The sequence below is a fragment of the Aedes aegypti genome, chromosome 2, assembly GCF_002204515.2.
Source record: "Aedes aegypti strain LVP_AGWG chromosome 2, AaegL5.0 Primary Assembly, whole genome shotgun sequence".
Lineage (NCBI taxonomy): Eukaryota > Metazoa > Arthropoda > Insecta > Diptera > Culicidae > Aedes > Aedes aegypti.
Window position 1 is genome coordinate 239,781,558 of NC_035108.1, and position 25,967 is coordinate 239,807,524.

Genomic DNA, 25,967 nt, shown 5'->3' on the forward strand with positions numbered 1-25,967 from the left:
GTATGGGGCTCAGATGAGGCAAAAATCATTCAATTAAAGGCGGGAGATTTTGTTCAGTGCAAGGAAAGATATTTGTGTCTACTAACTCAATGTACAGGACCTCAAAGAAAGATGTTCCCACTCGGACCACAATTCCCCTACAAACAAAACGAAAACAGATCAACCAGAGAGCGTAAACGCGCAGAGACGGCCTGAAACAAGTTTGTAGTTCCCATTCCACGTGCAGTTCTCTCGCGGATTACCTTGTGAATGGGGTTTCTCCCCCGAAATGCACCCCACACGCAAGCCTCCTCCACAGCCCAGATGACAAGCTCTTAGTGACTGCCGCCCGTCTGCTGGAGAGCTCTCACCGCCATCCGCCATCAGCTGATGGCAAACGGTGCGCATGTGCATTAACGGCGCAAGTAGCCGTTGCAGTCTGGAGGGTGGCACTCAGAGAACCTCCGCGAGCGAACCACGACGAGACCGCTCCAATGCAAGGAACGCGACGCCGCTGCCGCCGCCGAATCAGTCCAGTTTGGAACGTGAGTCGCAACGGTCGGATTTTCGGGAAAACCTCCGGTTGTTTTGCGTGTGTTTTATGTCGTGAGAAGATTTTTATTTGTCGGTGTATGTGTGCGTGTTTATGTCCGGTATTAAGGTGCACGGTCGTCGTTCTCCCCAGGCTTTGACTTGTGCCGTTCTGTTACTTCTAGGGAGGGAGCCTCGCTGCGACCCCTTCGAGTCCGCCGTCCTTCGGTGTCCTCAATCGCGCGCGTGAGACGACGTCTTCTGACGGGAAGAAGACGACGACGAGGTCAAAGGGTGGGACTTGGGAGCAGTGCGCGTCCAGAGAGAGTGGAACAAGAAGAGACTTGTGGGAAGTGCTTTTTCAGTTTGGGAAGCAGAGTGCTGGCTGATGCGATCACGGAACCAGCCGGAGAGAGCGTGAAGCTGTTTTGACGTTGTGTATGTGCATTTGCTAAACCATGGTATCTTATGTTTACCCCATTCTATTCCGTGCCGTTTGATGAACATTTGACACAATCTCCGCAGCTATTTACGATAATCTTTCGCTTCTGTGTGCATTTGTGACGAAGAGTGTCTGTTTTGTGACCAGGCTTTTGATTCGAGACATCGTGTCGGTTTTGCCTGTGCAAGAAACGCATCACCGATCTTTTGAGAGTGCCGAGGAACAGAAGATTCTTTTGAAGCTTGAATAACATGCGTTTTCCGGCAGTGATGGGCAGCGTTTGACAGATGCTGCATATGAGGTGGGTATTGGGGCTAGCCCCATATCCGTTTTGAAGGTGTGGATGTTTCAGTGTTGATTGAGAGAAAACAATGTCCTTGGCATCGACGAAGGTGTTAACAACTCACATGACTGCAAGCGGGGTCATCGTCAAAGAGCCAATGAAAATTTCCTTCCGTTTTCCTGACATTGAAGTTTGCTTTTGGAAGGGTCGGTTTTCCCTGTAATCCGAACTGTGATAAAGTTGTTACAATGTGAAATACATTATTGTAATTGACGAATTGATTCGAGCTATTGTATATTGGACAATTTACAAATTTCAGCACCAGATCACCGTTTTTTATGCGTATTAATTTGATGAAATTATACCTGAACTCAAAGTCAAAACAATGCCTGTGAACCTAAACTGAAGCCCTACGCTAACCATATTGGGGGTTAAATTAAAACACTTTTACTACTGGATTTTTGCAGAATTAAAAAATTACTATATTTTGGCAACAAATCATCATAATGATTTTTTCTATTTATTTTAATTTGTGTAATTCTACATAGTAATTGGAATCTCACAATTTGCTTGCTGTAAAATATAAAACTCAATGAAATAAAAGCAACTCATGCAATGAGAAGCTGCTTTTATGTTGCGAAACGATTACACAGTATAACAAAAAATGACATTTTTGCGTATCTTAAGGTTTAATTATGTGTCTAGTAAATTTGGGTTTGCTGAATCTGATGCCGTTTTAAAAAACTGTTCCTACACGTCACAATTTTGAGCTACAGGTCCAAAGTTTTATAAAACACTGGTTTTATTGATGTTTGCATGAAATTAAAAGTATGATTTATCAAATTTTTTAGTGATATAATCTACCAGGCATTCAGAATAGGACCTATAATTTCATTTATATACAACTAGCTGATATCACCCGACCATGCTCAAGATGGTATTTGATGTTGAAGCCATCTCAATTTATGGTAATAATTTCTGCAAAGCGTTTTATTGCTAACATTAAACATTCCGTTCTGTTTTATGGCGTTACATATTGAAAAGAACAGCAGCCGTTTCTGTAATTGATAGTAAACTGAACCTTCTTTTTTAGTTCTGAAATCTTTCCAAAAATCTCTTGATTGGACTCGGCTTTCTAATACCTGATAGGGTAGCACAGTTATATACTGCCCTTCTACGTCAACTTGTCCCATTTTCTATGTACTTAAACCTTATGGACGACTGTGGGACAAATATGCGTTGAACGGCAGTATAAGCGTGTCGTTATTTATGGGCAATCCCCTATGTATGAAGTGGGCACTTCCGTAGCGATGTAGTAACATCCGGGACTGTAGAACTACATTTTGGAAAAGTAAACTAGGTACGATTCCGGGGTTTATGGCCAAAAGGTCGAAAGGACAAAAGGTCGAAATCGATTTGCTTGTTGGGAAATTTATCCTTCTTTAAAAATAGATTTTCGACCTTTTGTCCCTCCTTTTTGCTCTTGGACCTTTTGTCCTTTCGACCTTTTGTCTTTCGACCTTCTGTCCTTTCGACCTTTTGTCATTCGACCTTTTGTCATAGATTCGATTCCGGACGGTCCAGGATCAGGAAAAAAAAAAATTAAATCAAATTTTCGGGATTTTCAGTGCACAAAGTATTATCGTACCTGTTACGAGAAGTTAAAAAACGTGAAAGTATTTAAAAAACATTAGGCTGAGATTTAAGCTCTGTCCTACTGGGGCTTATACCAAGAAGAACAAAAAGAAGCAAAAACTTCAAATGAAGTTTTCTCAGAAAATCAACGTGATTTCTAAACATATGTTGGCTGCAAAATATAAAACTTGATCATTACTAATCATTATTCAAATTTTTAGTCGTAACAGTTTACTTGTTATTTTAAAGGAACGAAATTTTCCCCCAGTTGAGTGTTTTGTAGTGATTTTAAAAATAACAGTCGTGTAAAAACTATGATTGCATTTTACCGGGCAGATGCTTGCAATTTCTGTTGGTATTGTATCGGGAAAATGCTTGCAAGGATATTTGTCTACCATCGATTCGATGCTACAGTATCACTTCGGATTACGGAAACTTCGGCGGCGTTATGCCGCATCAGTTCCGCTATCCTCAATGCGGCTTCGTCACAGAAGCTTAGGGTTAAGGTGAAGATAAATCAAGAGCACAAATCTAGAAAACCAAACATCCGTTTAAGCTGAAAACATAATCGATTGGTCACTAGCTGGTGGTGACCAATCGATTAAGTTTTCAGCTCAAACGGGTGTTAGGTTCTCCAGATTTGTGCTCTTGAACATTTGAAGTTTGGCTTCGATTCATCTTCACCTTAATCGGTGTATAAAGCCCCACTTCATTTTTGAAGGATCGGGGCTTCATTTACATGTAAATATTACAATCTAAGGCATGCATGTGCAAAGCTTGGTGGAAATCGGTTAAGGCATGCTGAACTCATGTTGGAACATATACAAAGACTTTGACATTTATAGATAAATATTTCACTGTTCCGAGTTGTGTTTGATCCTTCGACCTTGATGCTTGCTCCTGCGGGGGCCGGCGATGAGGGCAGGATCAAACATGTCGCGCGTCGGTCGAGTGAAAGTGAAAAAAAAAACCGCGATCGCTTAGTTGTGTTTTGATCCTTCGACCTTGACGCTTGTTCCTGCGGGGGCTGGCGATGAGGGCAGGATCAAACATGTCGCGCATCGGTCGAGTAAAGTAAAAAGGTGCCGCGTTCGATTAGTTCCTTTTGATCTTTCGACGTTGACGCTTGCTCCTGGGCAGTGCGTCAAGAAAGCCCGAGCAGTCATCAGTTGTTTTCCCTCTCGGGTCGCGCGCCTATTTTCTCAGAGTGCTTTTATATAGCCGAGCAAACGAGTGAAGCTGAAAGTGGATTGTTGCTGCTCAAGGATGACGGATCAATTGGTGAGCTCGTTTCATGCTACTATTTCTAATCTATAAAATATGTATGACTGCACCTTTAATCGTTACAACGGTGAGACGTAAATATGATTTTTCAACAAACTATGAAAGGTTCGTCACTGTGAGTGTCGACATAAACTCTGATTCATAAATTATTTATGTCTATTTTTTTTTTTCAAAACACCATTTCCCTTTTACTTTTATTTTTGTAATTAAAAAAAAACTTTGAATGGTTCGACACTACGAGTGTAGACTTGCGAAAGCTTCATTTTTTTTCAACAAACTTTGAAAGGTTTAGATTAAATCGATTTTTCCAACATGTTTGCACTGCCCATAAAGGCATAACTGTCCCATATGGAAAAAGTAGGCATTGAGAAAATAACGTTCAAAGTTTGAAGTTTGCCTTTTCATATAAATGTTCATAATTTTCTAATACATTTCCGCATGTCATATGTATTTACCACAACCGCACAGATTACTTATTTTGTTACTATTGATCAGCAAAAAATATTAACTTGAGCATGATTCATGTTTTGCAGCAGCCATTGGGGTTCAAAGCTCATATAGAGACTGTTATGCCTTTATTTTTCAATATGGGACTACACTAACTTCACATTTCTTGACAACATTTTCAAACAAAGTGTGTTTATTTTCATATGCATAATAAAATATACACTAAAACATAAATGTTGCAATGAAAAAGGTGTTGGTTCGAAAATCAATATGGGACAGTTATGCTTTTATGGGCAGTGCAGTCTCAATACAAAATTCTTCGTTTCTCTTATATTGCAAAATATAATACTTCTCGAAACCATCGAAAAGTAACTTTTGAGCATCGAAAGTATTATGAATTTTGTTTATAAGTAGTGTTTAAATAATGAAGTTTAAATTCTGTGGTAAATTAAGCAAATAAATCGGCGTACAAGCTGCTAAACTTGCATGCCAGTTGGATGGAATCGTCAAATTCCGCATTTTCAAAAGTCAATATCTCAAAAACTGGACGTTCAATGATATTTTTGAAAACGGCAAAAGATTCAGCAACCAAAAATTCAGTAAAAAGCAGTATTTTCATGCTCAGGCAAAAACGTGTTCCGCAGTGTTATGATACGTATTGCCCACATGTCCAGATTATTGTGATAACTTGTTGCTCTCTGTACTATCAAGTTCAAGTTTGTACACTTTTTAAAACCGGCAAAAATCCTGTTGAAGCTCGCACTATCGTCCAATTAGGCAGTGATGCATTTTGAACTGAACGCGAGCCAAAATTGAACTGAACGCGTTCTAATTTTGCACGAGAACCTAGTAAGCATTGAACTCTCGTGCAAGATTCTGCACCTGCTCAAGAACGGCCCGTTCACTTCAAAATGCACAATGAAGCTGAAAACACGAAAAACACTACATCATAACATATTGAATTCCAATCGTTACAAATATATGGCACCTTAAATGTTTCCTAACCTCTTTGCAAAACTTTGCAACATTGAAATAAGTCGTGTGTCTGCCATGACGACAGTTTTCATTCCGCGTTCAATTTTCAGCTCGCATGGGTTCAAATTTTCGAACTGCTCAATGTTCAAGCCTACTTGATCCCCCGTTCAAAAGTTTGAACTGGAACGCAAACTGAACGCGTTCAAATGCAACACTGCAATTAGGTGCTTTCCTGTGTCAGTAAACTTTTCGCATTCTGCGACCAATATCATACAACATTTTTACATTTTCCCCGATTTAATCAGATCTGTAGCAGAAGATGATAAACAAGTTCTCATGATGTGTTGTTGATCATGATTGTTACAGAAATCGATAAGTAAGAGATACCGGGTACCCCCGTTGGTTTGACCCCATTAAAGCTGAACGCATTTTCATCTGTGCCCCTCTAATTTGCACATCGTTCAGATTAAAAATGGTTCAAACGTCATTTAGCTCATGGAACGGAGTGAAGTGAAATTGAACGCTGTGGAATGGTAGGCAGAATCAAAAAAAAAAGTGAAAGAGGTAACCAGAAACACGTTTCTAGGGTGACTAGATGTTTAAATTAAAAAGGAACCCCGATGGTTTGCATGAGGTACCGTTCAGATTAGCGGGGGTTCAGTAAAAAATATTATTCGCAAGATTACAGGTAATAAATGCGCTTGAAGGATATTGTTTGCAAGCAGTTATTTGCTACGTGCTACCACAGAGAACAGACGTTTATCTTGAATCGTCAGCGTGTGTAAAGCTTTGTACTGGTCATTTCAAAGTATGTAGTTATGCTCCTGTTACGCGGCGTTGTCATCAGAATATAGGAGCTTCAATTTTGCCGCTTCTTACACTTTGGCGCTAGTGTCACAATCAGAAATTGCCACTTGTCGCTAGCGTTGCTTTGTGTGCCAATGTATGTTGACGTTCGCTAGTGCCATCGTGTGGTCAAAACGAGTTTGTATGTCGCGCTGCCTGCGTTGGCGGCGCTGCTGATTGACTCTAACCTTTACACATGATTTTGATGGAATTTTGTTCGAGCCTCCATATCTGTTCTCTGTGGTGCTACTACAGTGCGCTGTTGGCAATTTAATTCGAAAATTCTGCTGAATTCTCAAAATGGATGTTTTTGACGAAATTGATTAGGCCTTCATCATTGTTTGGTCGTAATTTTGTATGGTTGTTTACATTTTAGAACCAGCTATACGTTGGGGAACCAATAAAGAGTCGCCAGTACCACCCTTGAGATTTCTGATGAGTTTGCTCTCACGGGAGAGCGTATTATAATTAATATATTTTGAACCATCTGGGCCATTTTCCTGCAAATCGAAAGACCAACTCAATTCGCATGCCATTTGGAATTATAGGACTATTCCGCATGTGTTTATTTTATCTGAAATCAATTTGATTTAATCGGTTCATCCATGCAACCGTTTCAACACGTTACACACAGAAATTGAAACCGTCTGAATTTTTTCAAATGTAAACAAAAACTTTGTTCAAGTTGTTGAACTAAAAGCGTAGAATTTCTTCGGCTTTCCATTGTCAATCGATTGATTAGACTATGGGCAAGCATACTATACAACCAGTGTCGTGAACTTTGTCGCCAAACGATAAAAAATGCCGGGTGTCCAAAATATATATTATGAGGGTCCAAAATGTATTGGTGTGTCCGAAATAATGAAAAACAATGCTTCACAATTCAGTTATTTTCGACGTTTTTTAGACCTACATGACCGAATGGGCATTTTTATCTCGTAGAGAAAGTTTTTCTCTACATTTTGGTATGTTCTTTGACTTTGTTACGCTGTGAAATTAATTAATTGGGACAAAAAACTACAATCACTTCCTTAGGGGGTCCTAAATACGACCGTTACCCTATTGATTGAGATTTGAATGTGAGTCTATCAACACTGATCTCGATACCTCCCTAACTCGATGGTCCCTTCAATATCGAGTAAGGAAGAGTTGACTGCACATTCATAGACATAACATTATTGTGGGCTTTCTTGGAAAACTTCTGGATATACCAGCGCTGGCCTGCTGAAGGTTTTCCCGGAGCAATTTTGAAACAAAAAATCCTTCAAAAAAGGCTATAAGATCCCCTGAATATATTCCTAGAAGGATCCCTGAATTCATAATGTTCTTCCTCAAAAAATCAACTAGGGAATTCTTGAAGAACCTAATAGAAGTCACATAAGAATCTCTTGATGATTTAGGATTTACACCCGCATTCGCTCCAAAGATTTTATCACGAATTCATGTCGAAATTTGAACAAGTGATCTCTCAAGAATTTCCATGTACCATGTTTCACATAGTATGCCCTCTTCAACATCTAATCCAATTTCTCTCGCCGTTCCCTTACGGTACCTATCCATCTAGTATTCATTGCCTTCTTCTCCATGCTCCGTCTTACTTCGAGCAAAATAGACCGATATGCCGATAAACATTTTCAAAATATAATTATCACGGTCGATACCTTTGTATGTAAAGCAAATTGCCAGAACCAATAATCCTACTAGGAGATAGCAATGCACACCACCAGGCGTGGGGAAGCCGTCACACCGATGCTCGTGGTGTTATATTGCTCGAAATAGCTGGCCAAAATGGACTGATCATACTCAACGATGGGTCACCTACGTTTATGAGAGGCCAACATGAATCAGTAATAGATATCTCTCTTGCCTCCATGACCATAATGAATCGGATAAGCTGGTCGGCAAAAAGTGATCCGATGGGAAGTGACCACGTCCCAATAACCATTCTCCTTAACACGACTCCCCAAATACATCTCGACGACCACGATGGATCTATGACAAAGCTGACTGGTCAGGATTCCAATCATCAATCAACAGTTCATTCAAAAATTCCGAACCACAATCGATAACGGAATTCACCGAAGCAATTCATGAGGCCGCAAAAACTAACATACCGAACACCAGCCCTAACCCTGGGCGCCGAGCCCTTCGTTGGTGGTCCGAGGACATCAAGAAGCCTGTTAAAACACGACGCAAGGCACTCTGAGCCGCCAAACGACTTCAAGCAGAACACCCCGACAAGGAAAAAGCAGTTCTGAAGCTTCGCACTGCTCGAAACGAATGTCGACAAATCGTACGGGAAGCCAAAGAACGCTCTTGGGCAGAATTCCTAGACAGCATAAACGATTCCCAATCTTACGCCGAGCTTTGGGGAAAAGTAAACGCTATCCAGGGTAAAAAGACAAGGAATGGTATAGCTCTCAAAATGAAAAAACCAAACCGTTAGAGATCCAGCTGGCGCACTAGCTGATCATTTCTTCAATTTATCATCACTTCAACGGTACCCAGAAGCATTTCTAAAGCGCCACTCAGGAGCAAATACAGTCATTGCAGATTTTGTTATTCCCTCTGGTACCGACGAAAGCTACAACCAAACGCTCTCTATACAAGAACTTCAACTTGTTCTTCAAAAACGCTGTGGAAAATCTTCAGGGCCGGATAAAATTGGCTACCACATGATGAAAAACCTTCCAATGCACTGCAAAGCAATCTTACTCGAGATGATCAACAAGGAATGGACATACAGAACTTTTCCAGAAAGCTGGCGACATAGCCTAATAGTGCCAATCCCAAAGAGTACTGGACCATCTAGCGATCCACGAAATTATCGACCAATTGCTCTAACAAGCTGCATGACCAAAATCATGGAGCGGATGGTTAATAGGAGACTGATGAAGTATTTAGATATTAATGGGAAACTAGACCACCGACAGCATGCATTCCGATCTGGCCTTGGCACTGGGACATACTTTGCGACGCTAGGTCAAACCCTCGATGATGCCATTTCGTGCGGTGAGCACATCGAAATGGCTTCTCTTGACTTGGCCAAAGCTTATAACAGAGCATGGACTCCTAGTGTGCTTGAGAATTTTGCACAGTGGGGAGTAACGGGAAATCTGCTGACCTTCCTAAAAAACTTCTTGACAAATAGAACATTTCAGGTGATTATAGGAAATCATCACTCCAAACCGGTTGCAGAAGAAACGGGGGTTCCACAGGGATCAGTGATAGCAGTCACTATATTCCTAGTGGATCGACGTTCTGCCTAAGGGTATATTTATTTATGTGTATGCTGACGACATACATCTGGTCGTCACCGGAAAGCACCCAAAGACTATTAGAAGAAAGCTGCAAGCCGCAGTCAACGCAGTGGTGAAATGGACTGATCTTGTTGGATTTGATATCTCTCTAGAGAAATGTGTTGAAATGCATATATGTGCCCAAAAACATCGACCACCCCAAAAACTTATCACTGTTAAAGGAAAACCAAAACCCACAAAGAAGTTTGCTAAGATACTTGGTGTCACATTTGACCGAAATTTTCGAGAAGCGATAGAAGATCACGACTGAGAATTGCAGATGCGATCATCTGTAGCCGTCTTCTATACGGGGTTGATATCACTTGTAGAACTTCTGATGAGCTTTTAAGCATCCCAAGTCCCACGTACCATAACGCAATAATAATGTCGGAATCGGTGTCGGTTTTCTCGGCTGAAGCTGCCGCAATAATGCAAGCTGTATCTCATCGGATTCCTGGCCACTGTACCATCTTAGGAAATGAGTCTGCAGATCGACTGACAGACCTTGGTCGAACAAGCCGCCGACTCACTTCAGACCCAGACAACCAGAAATCGCATGAAAGTTTACGTTATAACTCGTTTATTCATACTCATTTCATCAAACTCGCAAAACACCGTGGATCTCGTCAGATTGATAAAATTTTTTTTTTTTTTTAAAAAGACACTGACACGTTAATGCTTCCAGTGGGCATTTATGCCCTTTGAAGGAAGCACCACACTAGACAACGGACTAGCATGCAACGCCCAGTGGCACAGTCAGAAAACAGTCCTCACGAAAAGTTTACCGGCCTGAGGCGGGAATCGAACCCACACTCCCTAGCACGATGCGGCTAAATGCCTGATGACACTAACCGCACGGCTACGAAGCCCACAGCCCTAATTTACTCGCATAAAACACTTTTTTTCTGAGTTCATCTGTACATTTTGTTTCATCCCGTACAATCGTACAAAGTAAGTCGAATCAATTCGTAGCAGCTGTCAAATCAACATTTGTTATCATAAGGTAAATCGCATAAGATCAGAGGTTAGTTGTTGAATATTTTTACACTCGCATTGTATGTTGTTATCCATCACATAATATATGCACGCATATCGCCTCCACTTTTGTACGTAGAAGGCCTCTTCGCGACATCTTATAAGTGAAACTTTGCACATACAAAGCCTCCAGGTGATTTCGTTATACGTACATTTTGGTTGTCTGGGGAGATTCCCGGAGTTGATGTGAAATCCTGGCTAAAGACAGCAGTGAAGCATGCATGGTCTAAGGACTGGTGGAGTGACTGAACATTATTCATTCGGAAAATAGAAGGAATCACTACCCCCTGGAAAGACAGAATCGACTGAAAGGAGCAAATAATCCTGTCTCGTCTTCGGACGGGACATACGAAGGTCTCCCATAATATGGGAGGAGATCGAAATTTGCGTATCATATGTGATACTTGTGGGACTGCCAACACAGTGGAACATATGTTGTGTGCTTGTCCGGCATTAGAATTATACCGAACGCAATACAATCTTGGAGGCATCGACACAATACTGAGCAACGATTTGGCGATGGAAACAGCCTTGATACACTTTTTGAAGGATGCAAGGCTTTTCACTGCAATCTAACTCAATGAAATAGAGAGGAAAACGGACTTTGATGAAGACTACGGAGACTACAATAGACAACGAGCACATGATATTTACATAAATACTAAACTCTGATAAATTAAGTACCGTTTTGATTCATATTACGGACACTTAAGGCCTCAGTGAAGTATAACCCAGCATGGACCATACAAAATAAATCATTCTGTATGATTTTTAGCGTTATCGAGCGTCGGAAGCCCTTAACTTTCGGATGGTGGGTAAAGAATACGCGTCCGCAACTTGAATAATTTTAAATAAATCAAAACGTGTGGCCTTTTCATGATTCTTATTCCGGACGCTCCCTCACTTTTGCTTCATATTCCGGACGCTTTGATTCGAATTACGGACAACTCATGATAATCATTAATGGAACAGTCAAATCATCAATTGAAATCGTTCAACCACTTAAGAGACGTCTAAGGTAGTTGGGCATTATAAATTTGCAATGATATTTATGGAAAAAAACCTAATAAAACGAGCCTCGAAAATGAGAACTTTTGGACGGCGAAAATTGAAACATTTCGTGTGAAATGTTTCCCATACAAACGAGAGTGTCCGGAATTTGAAGCTGTCCGTAATATGAATCAAAACGGTATAAGAGTAGTCTTTAAACTTTTTTTTTCTTTTCAAAAAACTCTGTAAAAAAAACTATGTTCGCAACTTTTGTGATGGATCCTTAACCCGTATAGGCCTGAGTGAAAGCAAAAATACTAAGAACCTCACCGCTCAGCGAATACTAAACGAATTCAAATAATATTTTGTCAGTATACTGGCTCACATATCTAGTTTCTAAAAGTGACCATAGGAGCTCGGGAATATATATGTGGCCGGAGTTATTCTAGTGGGTCACTGGGTCAAGTCGGGTGAAAAAGAGCGATTTTTTGGGACATGCCAAGTTAGCTTTACTTATTCGCAATGGCAATCATTTTAATTTGCATAAATCATTAAGATCTGATAATCAACATCTCAACTGAAGAGTTTTTCACCGTTTGGATAGTAATAGATGTGGACTACTCGGACTCAATGCCCGGAAGAACCGGCTATAGATTTGTTGGATATTAAACCGTTTCAATTCTCTTGAAGTAGTGATCAAACATAGTAGTTCACTGAAATGCGTTCCCATAATCTTGAAACAGATGATTAGATATAAAATGGCCACTTTATCGTAAATTTGAAGCGCCAGGGAACCTGAAAATTATTATTTGAAGAATAAAACAAATGCAGGACATATGGTTACCCAATTCAATTGTTTCTCAAAAGTTTTACGCTGATGCGTTCTAATTAAAACTGCTCGATATAATGGCCACTTCATAGACGATACCGGAAATTATCTGTGGCTTGAAATTTGCCTACCTACAGGGGCACAAAACCACGGCACCCTTTTCACCCGACCTGACCCAGTGACCCACCGGAATAACTCCGGCCACAGGAACATTTCCGAAATCCTCTGGCCACTTTTAGAAACTAGATATGTGACCCAGCATACTGACAAAATATTATTTGAATCCGTTTAGTATTCGCTGAGCTGTGAAGATTTTAGTATTTTTTCTTTCACTCAGGCCTATACGGGTTAAGACCCATCTATAGTCTCACCCGAATCTATAGTCACCCGAAAATCTCTTTAATAAAAACGCAAAAAAAAAAAATGAAATTTATGAAGGAAATTTGAAGTTTTTCATGAAAATATTTAGTTAGAGAGGTAAACTTACATGGGAAAGTGAAACAGAGAGCATCGAGTTAGAAAGGTATTGACTTACAGAGGTATCAAAAATCATGCTAGACTGAAGGGACCGCCCATTCCATCGAGTTAGGAAAAAATTGAGGCACGGTGCTCCAATTACCGTTATTGTCAAATAAAATATACCATCCAAACGGCAGTCGGCAGTTGATTCCTGACGTTGTTCTGCACCTTTGGGACGAATTTGAAAAAAAATCATCAGTCAGAATTTTGAGTTACGTGCATTTGAAGTTTATATGATACGAATCACGTGGTGTATGCCACTTTACCTTGTTTAAAATGATGAAATTTGAAAAAGCCAATCGGGGCAATATGGGCAGTTTTTTCGAACTTCATTTATTTCTTTTTCTTTGAGTTTAGAACACTGATTTGTTGCATGTCTATGGCTTCATTCCATTGCCAGCTTTGGGGTTGTACGTTATTTCAGATGAAATTTCAAGAATTTATGCAGTTTTCAAGGGGTGCTCATTCCACCCCATTGACCAAACCGCCCCGACTACCCTTACGTTTTTTTCATGAATTTCCTCCACAGATTTCTCAAGCAGAGATTAGTCATACATAATTTTTCAAAGATGTCTCAGATCATTTCCTCATAACGGATTTGTCAGTACATCATTCAGGTATTTTTGCAAAAAATATTCTAGTAAGTAATGCAGAGCAACCTTCCAGACTTCTCCATAGATCTGAAAGTTTCTGTTAATATCCTTGTCGTAATGTCACTCACAAGAATTGTTCAGCAAATTGTTTAGCAAATATTATTCAAATATAAATGATAAAATTCCTGGAGACGCTCTTGCAATAATTGGTTCCTAAAATTTTTGATAAAATCCAATTTTTATTTAACAACACGAAAGAGCATGTTACTTCAACTACTTTAGCAATTTTTCCCGCTCAAATAACGGCTATATCATGTTAAACCTTTAATTAAAAAATTGGGTCCATAAATGAACCTTGACACTTGTGATCATGTTTGACGTTCGCTTAGTCGACAAAAACACCACAGGGGTTTCAGTTTTAACACTGGGGTTGTTCCTATCTCACATTTCGGAAGGGACACGGAAAACAAAATACCCTCCAAATTTGAGTTTAAGCCAAGAGGTGTGACAAAATCTGAAAAAAAAACATTAAAAAAATATTTATTGGACTTAAACTAACGGAAAACATTAGGAAATTGAGTAGACATGTGTTTTTGACCTAAATTAAGCATTTGGCACTAAAATCGGGACAGGGCTTTAGGACCCTATTTCTGAATAAATTGATTGAGAAATCCCTGGTACCCATCTCAAAAGGAAGCCCTGGAAGAATCTAAGTTGAAAAATCCAAGAAGTATGACTGAAAATATTGGAAGAAAACTTAAGAAAGTCCATGCAAGACCCACTAGACGAATGGGCAGATCCCTGGAAAAGTATCTGGGAAAATTCTCAACGGAATCCTTCCTTAGCCGAGTGGTTAGAGTCCGCGGTTCCCGGTCGGTCCAGGACCTTTTCGTAATTGAAATTTCTTGGATTTTCCTGGGCATTGAGTATAATCGTACCTGCCACACGATATCCGAATGCGAAAATGGCAACTTTGGCAAAGAAAGCTCTCAGTAAATAACTGTGCTCATAAGAACACTAAGCTGAGAAGCAGGCTCTGTTCGGTGAGGACGTTAATGCCAAGAAGAAGAAGAAGAAGAATCCTTGGAAAATCTCTAGAGAAGTGTTTGGATATTTCCTTAGAAGAATAAATAGTTGAATCCTTGAAGGAATCCTAATTGAACACCATGGAGGAATTTATCGATAAATTTGAGATGTTGATTGAAACGTGAAATCTTGTTGTTTGGTGAAATCCTAGTAGAAACTATAGAAGAATTACTGGATGAATTTCTAGAGGACTGTAGTTGAGATTTTTTGAAAAAATGTTTAGATAAATTGCTAGAGACATTCTTCGTAGGCTCCTGATTGAATTTTCAGAAAAATCCTGGGAATTTCTGATTGATTTCTCGGAAAAATCTTTTACAATAATCTTGAATGCATTTTTAGAAAAATTGAAGAAACTGTTTGTTTTATTTTTTCTTTCTAACGGCTTTACTTCCTTTCCGAAGGAAGTAGTCACCAAAAATCGTCGGTGCACTCTTTTTAGATTTACGCAAGGCTTTCGACACATTGAACCATGCAATACTCTTAGATAAATTGGAGGCCTACGGAATTAGAGGTATAGCAAATGAAATTGTGCGCAGCTATTTGCAAGATAGAAAACAGTTCGTCACAATTGGTGACTCACAGAGTTCGTTAAAGTCCTTAGGGGTGGATGTACCTCAAGGTAGCAATATTGGTCCATTATTGTTTCTGTTGTACGTGAACGACCTAAATAGGTTGCAATTAAAGGGAACACCACGTTTGTTTGCTGATGACACAGCTCTGTTCTATCCGCACTTAGATGCAGATGCAATAGTGGAGCATATGACCGAAGATTTGAGTATTCTGTCGCAATATTTTTCTTCTAATTTACTTTCTTTAAATGTAATGAAAACAAAATATATGATGTTTCACTCATCTAGAAAGATTTTTCAACAACGAAACCAAATCTTACTCAATTCTTCCTGTATTGAACAAGTATCATCATTTAAATACTTAGGTTTGATGCTGGATTCTACCCTAAGCTGGGCAAATCACATTAAAAATGTAGAAAAAAGGGTATCATCGCTATGTGGAATTATGTGAAGAGTGAGTCATTTTGTATCGCGCAGAATACTTCTAAACTTCTATTTTGCTCATATTCACTCACGCCTGAGCTATCTTATTATAGCATGGGGTCGTGCTTCTAAGTCTTTTTTAAAAAAGCTCCAAACTCTCCAGAATAGATGTATGAAAACGATATTTAGCAAACCGTTTTTAATTCCCACTCTTCAACTTTACTCTGATGTCTCTCACAATATTCTTCCAATTCACAGTCTCTGTAATATTCAGACTCTAATATTTGTTCATGACACTCTGCACAATAATCTTTTTCATCATAATATTCAACTACCTTCAATATCTAATGGCTATCGTACAAGACGTACACATAATTTGCATCAAAATAGAGCACTTACAATGTTTGGTCAAAAAAGAATTTCAATCATTGGTCCTAAGCTGTACAATCAATTACCGGATTACTTGAAACAAATAAGCGATCGCAATAGTTTCAAACAAAAGCTAAAGCAATAGGGTGCCGGTACCAATGGTTGTAATGTACCAGTAGATTGGACTATGGAATAAAACGTACATTTTTCGATAATAACGACATGTGTTATTTTTGGTGGATAGATCGCCTCTAGTTTAGTCGATTTGCCAAATTTCAGCTTTTTATTCTATCAAAAAGTCATATAAATAATTCAGTTAACGCAAAAAATTTGCTCCCTTGCACCAATAGTCGCCGTCGTGTTCCAGTAGTGGATCAATGGATGGAAGCAGTTTTTAAAATTGATGTAGAAAAATGAAGAAAATTCCCAGAGATGATCTTTATGCGTCATTCGAAAGATATTAATTGCTGTTTCGAGGGAAAAATGTAAAACCCATGTAAAAATTTACCATTTTGTTCAAAATTCCTTGTAACATTCCCGAACGTCTACTACTGGAGCACTAGCGCAACTACTGGAACACGTGTACCAATAGTGGCTCAAGCGATTTTATGTTAAAAAATTAGTTTAAATATCTTAAATATCTTTCTTTTTTTTGTTTAAAGTTAATTAGTAATTATATCATATCCCTTAAAAGGAACATTTGTTCCACTGGGACATCACGCTATGTAATTCTATTTAAATTAATTAAAATTTAGTTCAACGTTAATTTCAATCTCAGCTCATGTTTTGCTTGTTTTTTCAAAATTTTTTTGTTCACGTGCTGCACAGAGTGAGCTGAGATAGTTGCGTCCACTACCAGGAAGCTACACGTGAGCTTTTTGGTGTGGGGGATAGTAGCGGGTACTAAAAAAAATCTTCTACGCCATAAGTGGCTATCCCGGGGATGGAATTCGATCCCAAGTCCTCCTCGTTAGAGGCGTGTGTTCTTACTACTACACCAGGCCCATCCGCTTACTGGATGATTATTTGAAGGGAAGGATAAAAATCTCCAGATGAAGAGAAAATCTTACAAGGGAAGGTCACGATGGTGTTACACGGGGTTTTCAACCGGACTATTTTTGTTAGATTCTGCATGTCGAAATATGAAAAACTCCAAAGCCTTTCGGGTGATGGACCAGTGGTGTAGCCAGGAGGGGCTCATAAAGGTGCAATTTTGTACGTATACTATATTATTAAGCTAATTGGAAATTTGACAAAAATATTGTTTTGGTGTCTATTGTGATGGTAGAGAACAGAATTGACACTAATGTATGTTTAAAATGTATTTTCCATGCCATAGGCGCAATCGGGATGGGTTTAGTATTGGTATACTATTATAATAAAACCAAATTTGTTTTGGTGTCCATATTACATGTTAGTTACGCCAATGGCATGGAAAATACATTTGAAACATACACTAATGTCAATTCTGTTCTCGACCTTCACAATAGATACTAAAAAAATATTTTTGTCAAATTTCCAATTAGCTTAATAATATAGTATACGTGCAAAATTGCCCCTTTCAGCGCCCCTCTTGACTACACCACTGGTCCATCACCCGAAAGGCTTTGGGGTTTTTCATCTTTCGACATGTAGAATCTAACAAAAATACTCCGGTTGAAAACCCCGTGTAACACCATCGTGACCTTCCCTTGTTAGTAAGATCAATAGATTAATTGCCAGAGGACTGAGGACTGAACATCCTGTCAGAATCTTTGGATAAATTGATAAAGAAATGAAGAAAAATCACTTAAAGAATTCCTAATGAAATTGACTTCTTCTTCTTCTTCTTCTTGGCAACCTGCGTGCTTTATACTATTTCTGGAAGGAATGCTAGGTACATTAGACTTATATAATAATTTGATAATAATTTGTTAGATTATTGTTTTGGAGCATCATCGTCGGTAGACAAATTTCCCTAGTCTATGCCAAACAACTGCCCACCACCAATACGCATGTGTGTCGTCGCCGTCCCAATTGCTTCCAACACAGTGAAATGTAGACACTCATCACCAGGAAGGCAACAGTAGCAGCCAACATCCCAACCATCTTCATGTGGCAGCACCGCTCTCTCTCCCGAATGGCGTTGTGTGGATTCTCAATTTCATCTCCCCCAATCATAATCATCAGCCCCGTGTGGTTTGGCTGTCATATTTCGATGATAACAGCCAAAGAGCGTACCGAGGCTCTCTCGTTGTCATCGTCCCTGAAAATGTGTAGACACGATGAGTAAGATTTGTTTTCGTTTTCAATCCGGCTACTATTTGCTGGAATTTTGATCTAATTGAAGCATTTTCCAGATTTTGTTCAAAAAAGCAGCCGCTTAGGGCACTGAATTTAATGTATGTTTAATTTAATTTGATCGCCTTTATTCATATTGTGAGAACCCCCTTCTGTTTTCGAAGGAAGATGATGACCTTTAGATTGTTTTCCAAGCTGCGAAGGAAATCACTGAGATATACATATATGAATAAGAATCTGCATACCATATCGAACATACAACTAAATGTGACCTTTGTGGTCTATTTGCAGGTTTGCACCGAGTACAGCAAAGGACTCATCCATCAAAGTGAAAATCGATCAGCTGACATTGCGTACAGCATACATCCATAATATAGTGCGTAGAAGTGAGAAGTGTGTGAGAGCAAACGGGCGGTGCGTGTAATTTATATCGTGAATTCGGAAGCGGAGCGAAACCTGCCGGAACCAATTAGTGTATAGAAACTATCGGGAAGTGATTAGGTGTACCCCAGTTTGGACAAAAAGGTGCGTAGAGTTTGTCCTTTGCGATGTACATTAAGGCTTATGATGAAATATCAGTATTCCTTAAACATCATCAACTTGATGAACATTTTACGGAATTTTATAACATTTTAGAAAGAAATCAAACAATCGTTTCTATCAACTTTAAAAGATGAAAAGGGAAAAGCCGTCTAATGGAATTCGGGGTCTACTGCATATTTTCGCTAATCATTTCGCATATAAATATCTTATATTCCAGATTACTAAGTGTCATACTCCTGAAGTCTGTTGTCTACTTAGCTATATTTTTTCTTCGGTATTGGAATTTGTTTTGATTGTTTCCATTTGTCTGGCATTTCGTTGTTCAACAATACTTTGCGTTTCATTTGATATACACTCCCGAGAGAGGAGAAAATTATGAATCAGCCTTTTTTAAATTAGGCACAGTTTCAAGTGGTGAAAAAGCTTGCAAAAAAGGTAATCCTCCATAGAGTTCCACGTAACTTGTGATAGTATCTATGTTATTATTAGTATGGTGTCAGCTTATAGTTATAAAACTAAAGGTTTAAATGTTTAGTATTCATTTTGAATATCTTGTGAAAACTCATTTAACAGAAATGTTCATACCTTGTGGCGGATGATTAGATGTTTATCTACTATTGGCGAACACTACGTTTTAAAATATGAATCCTAATTTTTCTCTTTGTCTTAGAAATTCGTTTCATTTACCAAACCAACCTGGTATAAAGCATATTAGCTCCTTAAAATTTTACCAAATTTATAATATAGGTATTTAACGCTAAACCGCAAAACAAAGAATAATTATTTTATGTTCTCTTTGAGAGTGAAAACTTATCATACTTCTTAGGGCAGACTTTATTTGCAAACCAAACCTTTAAAAATGGCCGGATAGATCTAAGCTAGAGTATACCATACGTCCCGCGTTCTTTTAAAAAACGACATCAAAAAAATCTAGGGTTTTTGGCCGATTCATTTATCGTAAATTTATCGTTCTATGAAATCATTAATGTTTTCTTCAAAAAATATGGGGTGCCGGGTCCTTTTCTTGGCTGTTTTTATTCACTACGGCGGGGTTTTTTTTTGAAAGCCACAGAGTTTATATTTGAAAATAATATGCGTGGCATTAAAGTATTTTTTTGTTGCATAGTTTATTACAATTCGACTAACTATAGCCCCCAATGTCAAGTAAATCATGGAAGTGTCCAACTAATTTGGATTAAAATCTTAGATGCTCTTCAAAGAATATAAGATTACCAATGCAATGCTGATAAAATCAGCCATATTTTTTCAGTGTGTAAAATGTCATAACTTTAGGTAAAAAATAAGTAAGCAAAAATTAAAAAAAATGTTCTTGTCAAAATACCTACGAAGTAGGTAACTCATTGTCTTTCGAATGTACCATAGTGTTTCAATTTTACGTGTAATCACAAAGATATGCACAAAACACTTTTGTATGTTTTTGATGGGGTGTACCGAAACTTTTGCACGGGAGTGTAGTATTTCTATACTGGCTTCGTCACAATACTTGACATATTCGTTTCGCATTTTATCTAATCCTGCTGCTTTACCATTTACTAGTCCACTTAAGATGTCTTTAATTTCTTCTCCACTTGATTATTCTGTTAATGTTTCGTTATCTGGTTTCAAAATCATTGGTTCATCTTCCGTTAATTATAGTTCTTCCATTGTTTTTTTCCATTGCAGTCAACGGTTTCTTTGACACTTTTCTTTTACCATACTGCTTGAAGTAATTCGTTAAAAAAGTTAAAAATTTGATTCTCATTGTGTTCCCATACCACTAAACTGTATTCATGTCTTTTTATCTTATGTTTTATCCAAACCACACAGTATCTATTCCTCTTGTTTTTACTACAGTTAACTCTCCCTTACTCGATATTCCGTATCTCGATATCGATTTAGAGAACCATAGTAAAAGTTGGTTTTCATGGCTAACTCGATGGTTCCTTGGAACGCAGTTGCACTGCTTTTGTGTTCTGTAACTCGATACCTCCCTAACTCGATGGTCCCTTCAATATCGAGTAAGGGAGAGATGACTGTATTTTCATTCCTTTTCTTGCTTTCAATAATGCTTCTTATGCATTTTCCTTTTGGGTGCCATAGGCTTTTAACATGTTATAACGCTTTCCTAGTACTTGATGTATTTTTTTTGTGTAAATTTTTCAGAAGCTTCCGTTATTCCTAAATTTTCTGCATCAATTGGTTCATGTTTGTTTAGTTCCTTATGAAATATTTCTTTTCGTTCTTCACATTGTAGTACACTGGGCTGCAATTGACTTGTTCTTTTTTTTCTTATTAGTTTCTGATTTCCATTGTATTGTTTCTATGGCTATAATAAACATTTTGTTTGTATTGTAGTCGTATAACCTGCCCTAATAAACTTTGTTTTTATTAATGTTTCCTCTGAAGCTAAAACATGATCTATTTGCGAAGTTTTGTTTCTATTTGTCTATGTACATAGTAATGATTTAACAAACCACATTGATACTACTTTGATCTTGTACAGTTTCAAAAATATTTTTATAAACTCTCCGAGTTCATTTGTTTTTTTTTGTGTCCTATATATTTTCCTTATCTGAATATTCTTCTCCTATTTGATCGCCAGATAGTGGTCAGAGTCGATATTAGACTCTGACCACTATCTGGCGATGGTTAAACTGCACCAAAAACTCTTCGTCGTTGACAACGTACGGTACCGACGGCCGCCCAGTATGATCTAGAGCGGTTTAAGCAACCGGATGTCGCAACTGCATACGCGCAGCACCTCTAGGCTTCATTACTAGAAGAGGGTGAGCTGGATGAAGCCCCTCTTCAGAACTGCTGGAAAACAGTAAAAGCAGCCATCAATAATGCAGCTGAGAGCAATGTTGGGTACGTGGGACGGAGTCGACGGAATGATTGGTTCGACGAGAATGTAGGCAGATTCTGAAGGAGTAAAATGCAGCGCAGGCGGTTATGCTGTAGCATGGGACAAGACAGAACGTGGAACGTTATAGACGGAAACGGCAACAGCAGACCCGCCCCTTTCGGGAGAAAAAACGCCGCCTGGTGAAGACGGGTGCGAGGAGATGGAACAGCTGTGCCGGTCTCAAGAAACACTTAAGTTCTATCAGAAGCTCAACGCATCCCGCAACGGCTTCGTACTGCGAGCCGAGATGTTCAGGGATAAGGATGGGAGCATCTTGACGGACGAGCGTGAGGTGGTCGAAAGCTGGAATCGGCACTTCGACAAATACCGGCGCTGAAAGCACAGGCAATGAAGGTCGGAACAACGGATGAAATGCCTTCGTCAGTACTGCGGACGATGGAAACCCCCCACTTTAAGGGAGGTTAAGAATGTCATTCACCAGCTCAAGAACAACAAAGCTGCTGGTAAGGCAAATCCTCCAAAAATGTTGTAAATACCAGGTCCCAACGCATCACTATCGATTTCAAGGTGGCATACGATAGAATCGACCGCGTAGAGCTACGGAAAATCATGGACGAGATCAGCTTTTCGGGAAGCTCGCGAGACCAGAGTTGCACAATATCAGTCATATCAACTGATGGCCGATGGCCTAAAACTATCAATATCACTTTCGAGCTATCAATATTATTTTGATTTGACAACTAACAACAGTGAAGCGACACCGCCCTCTAGATCATAATCACTGCGGAATGAGTGATCACGTGGTAATTATAAAAGCTTTTAATGTTTTTCGGTGACCAACAAATAGTTGCCATCACTGGACTGTCAAAATATCGTACGAGTAAGTTGCCGTTTTATTATCTTAATTTAAGACTTAACTTAACCTTTCAGTGATATCCATATTCTATCACCATCAGTGCACTGGTGATGGAGTAACCAGCAATATGTTGATGTTGATAGTATACAGAACGATCTGAGTTGTATCGCAGTCGGCTAGTCGAAATCAGAAAATTTTGAGCCTCGATAGTGACAGCGAGCAACTCTGCGCGAAACTGATAAGAGCAACGATAGAAGGTGTGCAAAATTGTGTGAAAATTTCAGGCGAACATCCAGTTCGTTTGGATCCCGCCGGGGACTACGACAACGTGATGGACTTTCGTGCCTGTTGTTCAATATTGCGCTAGAAGGTGCTATACGGAGCGCCGGGCTTAACAGCCGGGGTACTATTTTTACGAGATCTAGTCAATTTGTTTGCTTCGCGGATGATAAGGACATTATTGGCCGAACATTTGAAAAGGTGGCAGAGCTGTACACCCGCCTGAAACGCGAGGCAGCAAAAGTTGGACTGGTGATGAATGCGACCAAGACTAAGACAAAGACAAAATACATGCTAGGTGGTGGTGCTGAGCACGATAGAGCTCGCCTAGGTAGCAGTGTTACAATAGACGGCGATTCGTTTGAGATGGTTGACGAGTTCGTCTTCCTTGGATCCTTGCTGCGTGAAATACGGAGGCGCATCATCAGTGGAAGTCGAGCCTACTATGGCCTCCCGTAACGCGGGTAGATCTCCTTTTCGAGATGCGTTACGAGGTAAGATCTATCATATTGTACTCTTGTTGTTGGTGTTCTTGTTAATACTTATAGGTTACGGTCGGAAGAGTATATACAAATGTAACAAGCCACTAAGACCCACCTATTTGTCCTAAATGATGAGGAGTTGGAAGTGGAAAAATGACTCAATCAGCTAGTTTCAATTCATGAGACAAGTTCTTTCCGAGTTCAAGTGCTTATCTTTGGATATCTAGGAGGTTAACGATTCAGAATCAGTGGAGTAGCAGACCTGCTATCTTCTAAAATAAACATCTTGTTTCAAGGAATCCTAAGGTCTAATGTAATGAAACCTGTTCACAGTTACAAAAAAAAAGATTTTGAAACTTATAAGTAGAAGCAATAACTTGATACGATAGAGTACCGATCAAGTACCGATGCATGGTCAATATCAGTGTCATTCAACCAGCTTAGTGGCCGAACCTGATTGAAGGGCGCGCTTTTGAGAGTTCAATGGTGACAAACTGTTTTCTCCAAAAGGTATAAATAGCGGTATCCTTTTCTAAAGAGGCTCTATGCATAATGGTAAAGAATGATAATTTTACAAAAAAAAAAACTTTTTCGCAAATCTTCACATCAATTTGTCCATCTAATCCAATTGCAAATTATATGTAATGTTTAGCTTTTCGTTAGTTGTTAAACTTCCACTCGGCTGGTTAGCCGTAAACCACGATTCATAATTAAAAACATGTAAAAAAACGACTACTTCATTATTTCTTAATAGTAATGGAGTAGAACGACATGCACTAAACGAAGGACACGGGTATACCACAAAATATCAAATAAAACTGGTCACAGTGGTTCATCCCGAACAGAAACAGCAAAAATGACCTCCACAAGAAGATTCACACCCGCACCAAATATACCATCTACAAAGTGCTCGTAAGGCCGGTAGTCCTCTGCGGGCATGAAACGTAGACGATGCTCGAGGAGGACTTGCAAGCACTAGGACGATCTTTGACGGTGTGCAAGAAAATGGTTTGTGGCGGCGAAGGATGAATCACGAGCTCGCCCAACTCTACAGCGAACCCAGTATGCAGAAGGCGAACTCAGTATCCAAAGCTACAAGGATACGATGGGCACGGCATGTTGCAAGAATGCCGGACAGCAACCCTGCAAAGATGGTGTTCGCTTCGGATCCGGTTGGTACAAGAATGCATGGAGCGCAGCGAGCAAGCTGAGCGGATAAAGTGCGCATCGATTTGGCGAGCGTGGGACAGAGCCGAGGATGGAGAGATGCGACTACGAACCGAGTATTGTGGCGTGAAATTGTTGATTCAGTGTTATCTTTTTAGATGTTAACTAAATAAATGAACGAAAGAAATAATAAAAAAAGAGACAATTCTTCTTCAAAATATGAAATGATTAGTAAATCAAAATATAATTCATCCTCAAGAGCATTGATCACTTCCCTCTAATTCGATCCTTGTCTTACGATAGAATCCGAACTTAATTGTTGATGGATAACCACACTCAAGCTTCAGTTTTGCGTCATCCTGGGCATTGAATGATTGAGAACTACTGGTATTACCGCTGTCCGATATAAACACGTAAAATCCATTTGAATTAAGCGCACAGATGCGCGTGGCACATATAGAGCCATCATCGCACCTAACCCCATAAATCATAATTAAAATAGTTCGTTATCTGTTCTTTTTTTTTTTGCAGGGACTGAAAATCGGTGGAACGAAAAACTGCGCCATCCCAAGAAGCAAGACAAAACAAAAAGTTGACCCACTATCTCGCGTGTTTCATCGTTTTCGTTCGGGTCGCGGGTTCAGTGTACGCTGCGGAAGAAGAAACTAAGTAGCCCGGAAGTAAGGTGCCACAGAAGAAAGCTAGCGTCGTCAACTAAGGCACTTTATTGTGTATCAAACGGGCGTCTGGTAGATACTGGAAGTTGGGTAGATGTGGTGCCATCCCGAGCAGAAGAAGAAAGCGAAATTATAAATGATAATCATTATCACCGTTGAAGTGTGAAAAATCGCGGAAGTGAACAAAGGAAAACAAATTCAAAAAGTGTCAACAGCGACTAATCTCCATTGCAGCGAGCAGTCTACAGAGTGTGACAAACGGTGCGTGAGAAGGAGGCGCGGTTTTTGAGTGCCATGCACGATTGTTTCGTGATTTCAGACAACTGATCATTTGGTGCAAGTAGGCGTAGGAAGAGCGTGTTTAATAGTGTTGTTATTGTTGTTCGTTGCCATCTTAGAAGGCGTTGTCGTCGATTTGTGAAGCTTAATACGAAAGTAGGCGAGGACAAGGAGGGGAAGGAAGGCGATAAAGCCGATAGCCATGTGTCTGTGACGATTTTCCATCCAAGTGAAACTTTAAGCTCAACGGTGTGATTTTTGTAGGTGGAGGTGAAGTGTGGGTGAAGCAGTAAACTTGAGTGTGGCGAATGATTAACGTCGATTGTCGTGCCACGGTTGTTCTTCGACTGCGCACCGGTTTTTGGCAACGGTCGGTGGCCTTTGCCGACAAATCTGTCTGAACC

The 25,967-nt window shown here is 39.5% G+C and overlaps 1 long non-coding RNA gene across 2 annotated transcripts; it reads left to right on the plus strand.

Annotated features, from left to right (window-relative positions):
- Window positions 1–491: 491 nt before the first annotated feature.
- Window positions 492–25,967, plus strand: LOC110676490. Of its 2 annotated transcripts, none has more exons than XR_002500442.1 (3): window positions 492–1,253; window positions 18,706–18,939; window positions 25,139–25,967. It is a non-coding gene; the product is annotated as an uncharacterized LOC110676490 (long non-coding RNA). The 2 variants fall into 2 exon arrangements; XR_002500443.1 differs by having other exon boundaries at window positions 492–948.